This window comes from Belonocnema kinseyi, chromosome 1 (genome assembly GCF_010883055.1).
Source record: "Belonocnema kinseyi isolate 2016_QV_RU_SX_M_011 chromosome 1, B_treatae_v1, whole genome shotgun sequence".
Taxonomy (NCBI): Eukaryota; Metazoa; Arthropoda; class Insecta; order Hymenoptera; family Cynipidae; genus Belonocnema; species Belonocnema kinseyi.
In genome coordinates, this window is record NC_046657.1 from 121,666,641 (window position 1) to 121,673,816 (window position 7,176).

The following is a 7,176-nucleotide window of genomic DNA, read 5'->3' on the forward strand; positions in this document are numbered from 1 at the left end:
TATGATTTTTTAAAACATTTTTCTCGTTCCGCGATAGATGGCGCTGTAATCGACGAAATTTGATTTCTCTTCATTTTACTGTTACTGAGAATGCACGCTTACGGTTCTGCAATACTTAAAATTAATCTTAAAACAAACTACTACTTTTAGCGTAACCCAGAAACAACGACGTGGACGTAGCAGGTTTCTGTTTCCTTCGGGCTCCTTGATTAACTTTAGTCCCCTCGCCTCTAACGATTCGAGGTACTTAGGGAACCATCTGTTGATTAAAGTAAGTGCTCAAAATGATGACCTTCGGCTTCAATGCACTTATCAATCCGTAATTCAAATGAATTTATACAAAGGAGAAGTGTATCTTCTTGAATTTCAAAACATACACTTTTAATTCGGTCAACCATATTCTCACGTGTTATTGGTTTTTATTTGTAGACTTTGTCTTTCAGATAGCCCCACAAAAAAACATCTGGTGAAGTAAGAACTGGCGATCCTGCAGGCCAATTCATTGGACCGCCTCTACCAATCCAGCGACCATTGAAATCACGATCAAGAGCTTCTCGTGCTACCGCTGAATAGTATGCTAGACAACCACCATGTTGAAACCACATGTTCTGCCAAGTTTCTAAGCTCAAGACTTCAAGCAATATTGGCAGTTCATTTTCCAAAATGTCTTGATATTTTTGACCATTTAAGCTACCTTCGAAAATCTGGGGACTGATCAGTTTGTTGCCACTTATTTCACACGATACGTTGACAGTCCATCGACGCTGGTATTCGTCTACACGAAGCCACTGCGGATTTTCAATACTCCAGTAGTGCATGTTGTTCCGATTAAATATTCCATGGTTCGAAAAGACGACTCGTCAGATAATAATACATGACGAAGAAAGTAGGGCTTTTGTTGTATTTGTTTAAGTGCCCACTGACAAAAAGCTACTCGATTTTTGAAATCAACGCCATCAAGTTCTTGATGTAAAGAGACATGCTACGGATGAAATTTATTTCGCTTTAAAATGTTCCAAACACTGCTCTGAGACATTCCGGAATCACGAGTAATTTCTGTTGTACTAACGTGAGTATTATTGGCCACTGCAGCTCATACAGCAATTTTATTATTTTCTCCTGTGTCTGTTGTTGTTCGGGTATTTTTCTTAGGTTGAACACTTCTATCGGTAGTAAATTTTGTAATAGTACGATAAAATGAAGCACGTGACACAATTATATTTGGAAAGCGCTGAGCGTAGAGATTGACAGCATTATCAAGATTTCTTCCAGCTTCTCCATACACTAGAACCATTTCGATTTTTTTTGTATCGTTAGATACTCCACTGTAAAGTAGTATTCGGAATAATCTTTGATTTAATGAAAATGAGTTTTGTGTTAAATATATGTTTTCTAATTTACTGTATTTAAGGTAAGCAAAAAAGTAAACACTTTCGTAATGTTTCGATAGCCTCCGCTTACCTCAATCTACAATAATGCCAGAGCTAAAATTTAGTAATATTCAGGTAAAACTGGTAATGTCAACGTATTACTAAATACTTACCGGCTTCAAAGAGAAGGAGGTTCTACCTATGTTCGTCGCGATGTTTTTTTTTATGTATGAGTTTTTATTGCACGCGTTCAACGATTCTGTAGCGATTTAAAAAATTCTTTTTTTCTGTGGTCAGTCAAGCCACAATAAAAATGGTGTATTTTTTATTGTTAATGTAGTGCAGAATCGTAAGCGTACATTCTTAGTAACATTAAAATGAAAAAACTTGATTACAGCGTCATTAAAGTACCATCTATCGCGAAACGAGAAAAATTTTTTAGACAAATCATACGCACTTTGATCCAAAGAATCCGAATATGCAATAAAAAATAGGGGTTGCCGTTTAAGATTTCGAACTTGCCCCCACGTTCACCTCCAGGGGGCAGCGTGGGGCAACCGATTTTAACATCAGTGTACGTAATCCTCAGAGTGATTAAATTTTTATTGATAAAGTTTTTTCATTTTAATACACAAATGGTATATTTTCAGATTTCTTCGATTTTAAATTTTCTTGCATATCAAATAGCTTCATGTTCACTGTTCACATGGGTTCAGGCTGCTTACCATAGTACGCTGCTTGAAACTTTTCATACATCTCAAAGAGTAGTACAAAATGGTTGTGTCAGAAGTCCGGATTCAAATTACCTTACGGAAAGTATTGTAAGTTAACATTCCATATATTTCTTGTGGTGGTGGTGAGCAGGGGGTGTTCATATAATTCCTATAAGCGAAAACTCGTAGTCGTGAGGAAATATTTTTCAATAACAGGGGCCGGCAAATTTTAAAGCCAGAGATCAGACCTAACATTTCCGAAGGATTTCAGATTTATACAACGCATTCTCTATTGCTGACGGTACGATATTTTTTCTTCAAAATATGATCTTAGGGGTTTTCGAGGGAGCCCTTTTTATTGCCGGTGTCAGTTTTTTGTTATAACCCCTAGAAGATCCTAAGTAAATTTACAGTATTAAATGAATCATAATAGTAAAATTTGTTTTTTTAAGCCCTAAGTTTTATGTTTTCCATATTCGCTCTCCTAGAAATTATAACAAAAAACTGAGCTAATCTAAAAGGAACCCATGAAAACACCTCAGATAACATTTTCAAGGTGCAATGGCACACTATCTCGGCGTTAATGGATTAATACGCTAAATTGAAAACTTTCATTTCAAGGTTAGCTCACTTGTAATGTGAAATTCAATTATTTCACGAAATGTAAACGACTAAATTCGCTGCTCCCAGGATTAGGTGGGTTAGCCTGTTTATGATTTGGTAGGGGTGATTTCTGGGTTAAGTGGGTTAGCAGGTAGGTTTGCTAACCCACTTATGGCATGGAACTTCATTATTCCAAGCAAAATATGCGACTAAACTTATTGTTTCCAGAGTTAGGTGAGTTAGCATCCTTGTGGCTTGTTAGGGGTGGCTTCTACCCCTAGGAAACGGCTTTCGTAGAAATGAAAAGACACGGGTTCCATATTTTTTTTGTTTTATCAATGTGCAAAGTTTGTTTCCAAACGACTTACGCTTTTTTGTTGTTCTTTTGTGCGGGATCCTTTGTTCTTTTTTAAAGCCATAAATTGTGGCCGCCATATTGGATCTTGTGGGGGTTATAACAAAAAACTGACACCGGCTATAGGAAGGGCACCCTCGAAAACCCCTGAGATTATATTTTGAAGAAAAATTATTGTACCGTCAGCAATAGAGAATGCGTTGTATAAATCTGAACACCTCAGCGTTAATGGGTTAGGCGGCTAAAATAAAAAATTTCAAGTATCAATATTTTGGTGCAAAATAAAGATATCCTAATAAATCAAAGTAGGTTTGAAAGGGGAAGATTAGTACTTTCAAATTCCATATTAGCTTTGTGGTAGACATATATTGTACAGTTATATAATCTCAAAAACAGTTTAAAAATGCGTTTTTTGCACAATTAGGTTAGGATATCTTGAAAACCTGACGTACAGGAGCAATTTTGATTTCGGATTCGGCGCATCATAATCCTTCGAAAATATTTAGTCTGTTTTCTGGCTTTTGATTTTTCTCAAATTTTTTCGGCCTGTATAATGTTCAGAAAATATATCTTTAGCTGATCTGAAGCCAATACATATGGTATCATCCATTGCAACTAATAAATCGAGTTATTAAATTGTTTTCCGTTTCCTGGCGCTTGTTTGTCTTGAACAATAGCAATCAAGTAACTGTATTATCTTGTCAGGGTAAGTGCATCCCTTGCATCAACAACGATTTTATGATAGTCTTCAGCAAATGCTAGAATCAAACTGAGTGGATTAGTGACATCATAGTATCCCTCATTATTAGTAACACATGCTGTTCATTCCGAAACATCGAGCCATGCTGTATTCTCCATAAAATAAATTTGTCCAAGATAAGTGAAATTTTAGGTTTTATGGTGCCAGTTAGACCGACATTTTTGCAATGATCAATATAAATAACATTGCGTTTATAGCGAATTTCTTTAAGCAGGCAGTAGGTGGAATTGCTCACTAGGGCTGTACTAGTAACAGCTACAACTCCATCAGAGCTCGTCAGTCTTATATATGTTGTAGGCCAGCGATTTCCAAACATTTTATGCACTTTCTGGGAAGCGGCAGGGCCGCCACCCTCACATTTTTTTCACAATACCCAGCCGCCAAGGGGGGGACACTTGAATGCTTCACTGCTTGACACACCATGCTTCACGCGAGAGAATTAGAACCGGTTGAGAAAAATTAAATTGTGTTAATATGTTAATAAATTAAATTTTAATTATTTGAATCAATTTCCTAATCTAATTTTTAGCAAATGAAAAGAAAGTTGATGAAAATCGGTTAATATCTTCAATGCCAGTTGACAGTTCTTGTAATTTGCCATGTTCTTAACGATATGCTTAATTACTCGAAATTTTAACCGATTTTCATCAACTTTTTTTTCATTTTGTTAAAATTACATCAGGAAAGTGATTCAGATAATTAGAATTGAATTGAGCGATATCTTTAGGGTTTTAGTTATTGAAACAGCCTTAAATCTCATGACAATGAAAGGGTCCTCATAGCGGGGAGGCTGCCGAGTGGCTGGGTCCGGGCTGGCTTCCCTCTCGGGGGCTGCCCGGCCCGGAGTGGCACCCCCCTGCCGGCGGCAGCCTCATCGGCCGGCGGCACTAGTTTAGGAATCGCTGTCGTAGGCAATAAGCCGAATCCGGCAATAGGCCTAATGCCCAGGCAATAGGCCTTATGCCGGCAATAACCGAATCTCACAGCTTAATGCCCAAAGTAACTAGGGCATTTAGACCAATTTAATTTTCGATTAATAACTATAAATTTAATTGAAATCAGAAAAATGCTTTATCTACTGTTCGATATATTGTAAAAATGAAGAAATTGTGGGAAAGTGAGGAATCTTTTTAAAATACATTAAATTGTTAAAAATAATAGGTTGTAAAAAGAAATTTATAATATAATTGGAAAATAGTATTTTGTTCATTTGAACGTGTAGAAATTCATGTACATTTAATTGAAATCCTTACATTAGCTGGAAAACTTAGATTTAAAGTTTCAACATGTTTGTTTCTGATTTTTAATTTCTGCTTGGGGAAACCACTCTTACCCATTTGATAATCCTCATTTTTTACATCTGCTGCGATTCCAAAAATATTTATTTTAAATTATACTTCGAAGAATATTTATACATAAAATATAATTGGTAAAAATGTATTTATTAAATGAAAAGATTACATGGAATTGATTTTCGAAGTGGGAGGTGACAGACAGTAATTAGACGATCTTTCTTTCGTCTAATACCCTAAATCCAAGGTGGCACCTAGTCACCTGCATGCACTCACGGCTTTATAAAAATCGAAAAATTGTGGAAAATTGAGGAATATTTGTAAAATACAGAAAATTACTTTTATTGCCTTATAATACGTGTACAGTACATTCGAGAAATATCTTTAATATGAAGTTGGATACAAACCGCTACAAACCATAAAAATCTACATTTACATACATTCGGTTAGAACTATTAATTTTCAAACAAAAAGTAAGAATTTTTAAGAAAATATTTCTATTAAATAAAAATATGAATATTCAACTAACATGATGAATCTTTAACGAAATAAATTTAATTTTTAACATACTTGTTCGACTTTTCGTCATGTATTTGAATTTTTTACATAAAGAAAAAAATGAGTTTCCGACAAAAAATGAATATTCAATATTTAAACCGAAAGGTGCATATTTAAAGAATAGCTGAATCCTCGACGAAAACATATTATTATTTTTAATCAAATAGTTGTACTTTTAACTAAAAAAGATAACATTTCCATCAAGAGATGAATATTTAATAAAATAGAAGAAGTTTCAACTAGAATCATAAATTGTTAATCAAGAGGATAAATTTCTAACACAAAAGATGAATTTTATGCAAAATACAATACTTGTTAATCAATTACTTCAATGTTCTAACAAAAAGATAAGTTTTCAACAAAGAAAGATTGATTATCAATCAATAGAAACGAATTTGCAACAAAAAAGTTGAATTGTCAAGTTAAAAACATGAAGTTGTTCAAGGCAGTTAAATATAATATCAAAATATGTAACTTTTCAACAAAATAGTTTAATTTTCAGTCAAATAACCTGAAAAGTTAGACTTATTTCATTATAAATTAATAACGTTACGTTTAATCAAACGGATAAAAATGCTACATATACTGGTCAATATGTTGCAGAAATGAAGAAAGGAAAAAAGTGAAGAATCTTTTTTAAATACTTTGAATTATTTTTATTACTTTGTAATGCATTCGAAGTGAGTCCTTGAGATATTTTATCTAAAGTTGGATAAGAGCGTTGCAAACAATTGGAAACTGCAATTATCCGACGACCGATAGTTTTGTTCGGGAGCCGGATAAAATTAGCCGACATAAGATGATTGTAGTAGTCAATTATTATGTCTTTTTTTAATTCTTCACATTGTTACTCTATTTATTTTTATAATACACTTTTCCACAATTTCTTTATTTTTACAATACATTGACCAGTAGATATAGCATCTTTTTGATTATAGGTAAATTTAAATTATTTAGCTAAGATCAAATTCGTCTAAATGCCCTGGTTACTTTGGTTAATAAGCTGTGAGTGCACGGAGGCGGCTAAGAGCCGCCGAAAGAAAGGTCGACGCAGGTAAATTCGGTTATTGCCGGCATTAGGCCTATTGCCCGGGCATTAGGCCTAATGCCGGATTCGTCTAAATGCCTACGACATATACACACGCAGTGAACTCCTGCTGGATATTACACATCAATCTTGATGCTGAACAGCATTTCAAATTTCATTTCTTTTGTTAAATGAGCATGAGGCATAAGGCTGATGTTCATAATTCTCATAGTGAGCTATGGAATCAAAATCTCACTCGTGTTTGAATGTTCTGAGGTGTTAACGCCTTGCGTGTTGGTTCAGAACTGACTTGTGACTCGAATTTTGATACTTTTATGTAAACACTTTTGCGATAAGATAAACTTATCCTAAGTATCAACAAAAAAAAGGTTTTACAAAAGTTATAAACATATCTTGCAAAATCAAAAAAACTAATTTTCTCAAAAATGGCTTTACCGATCATGATGGTTGAAATGTGTTAGAGAGGGTACTAAGGGG